This window comes from Pteropus vampyrus, unplaced genomic scaffold (genome assembly GCF_000151845.1).
Source record: "Pteropus vampyrus isolate Shadow unplaced genomic scaffold, Pvam_2.0 Scaffold296, whole genome shotgun sequence".
Classification (NCBI taxonomy): Eukaryota; Metazoa; Chordata; class Mammalia; order Chiroptera; family Pteropodidae; genus Pteropus; species Pteropus vampyrus.
In genome coordinates, this window is record NW_011889077.1 from 542,898 (window position 1) to 544,133 (window position 1,236).

Here is a 1,236-nt window from a genome sequence, read left to right on the forward strand (position 1 = left end):
ACAGGGTGCAGACCATGAGAGAAGCCGCCAGCAGGAACAGGACGCAGGCAGTTGTGAGCCACGCCAGGGCCTCGATGCAGCGCCTGGGGTGCCCTGTCTCCCACGCCGTGTCAGGGAGCACGGGGTGTGGATGGGGTAGGACTTGTCACCACCCCCCGGGGCGGGAACGTGGCCTGGAAGGACTCCGCACAGGGTGGAGGGGACAGGAGGTGCCACCCGCGGAGGCTCCTGACTGGTGACACACGGGACCCCCCAGATTCTGTGGGAGGCCGGGATGACGGCCTCACAGCAGCTGGAGCCTTGGCGTGTCTCCTCAACAAATGAGGCGGGGGGAGCTCCGGGCTGCAGGACGGGGCAGGATGGGGTCCTCGCCCTGGGCTGCCGGAGGACTGGGGGTGTGGACAGGACGGGTTCTGCGGAAAGTGACCTCGCAGGGTGACCTGATTGTGAATCCCTAACGGGGCCGGTGGGTGAGGCTCACGGTTTATCTCTGCCCTGAGCTGGCCCACCCATTGCTGTGCATCTGGGTTCCAGCACCCCCGAAACGCCCCTTCCAGGCCCAGCGGAGAGAAAAGTCCTAGTCCCCTGGGGCCAGCCTGCGACCCCGCCTGGCTCTGTCCCACCTCCAGCTAATCCCCCTAGTTCCCTCCTTATTCTCAAACGCAGGAGAGAAACCGCAGCTCTCTGAAGCTCTATCTAGGTCTGTTGAGGTCCTGCTTCCGAGGAATATCCTGTTTGACCCAGATACGTTTTTATACAAATTCTCTACATGTTTGCACTTTCTTAGGTCCCCAGGGGCAGGATCACGCAGGTGGCCCAACGCGGGTCATGGGGGGAGTTTGCCCACCCCTAGGGCGGTGTCTCCTTCGCGTAGCCCCTCACCTCTCCGCCGCCCGCGGACGCCGCTCCTGCACCCCGCCCTCCCTAGGCTGGGGGAGGGGCGCCGGCAGATTAAGGACGCTCTGGGCACAGAAGGGCATCCAACCTGCAACTTCCTAGTCACTACTGCTTGGGCGGGTTTCCTCTTTCAACAGATTTATCAAAAGGAAGTCGATTTACCCGAAACCATTGCTTTGAGCAAGGGGCTGATGCGTACAGCTGGTGATACGGTAAACCCCCAAAGCTGGCACCCGAGCCTTCCCTTGAGATGTCCTGCCCCCACCTCCCAGCCCCGCGGGGTGCCCCGCCCCCACCGGGGGCACTGACCTTGGCGGGCCCGGGAGCCTGGCGGGCGGG

At 63.8% G+C, this 1,236-nt stretch overlaps 1 protein-coding gene across 1 annotated transcript in view; it reads right to left on the reverse strand.

Moving 5' to 3' along the window:
* AIRE (autoimmune regulator) overlaps positions 1 to 1,236 on the reverse strand; it is an 11,983-nt gene that overhangs the window by 1,752 nt on the left and 8,995 nt on the right. The window lies entirely within an intron of this gene.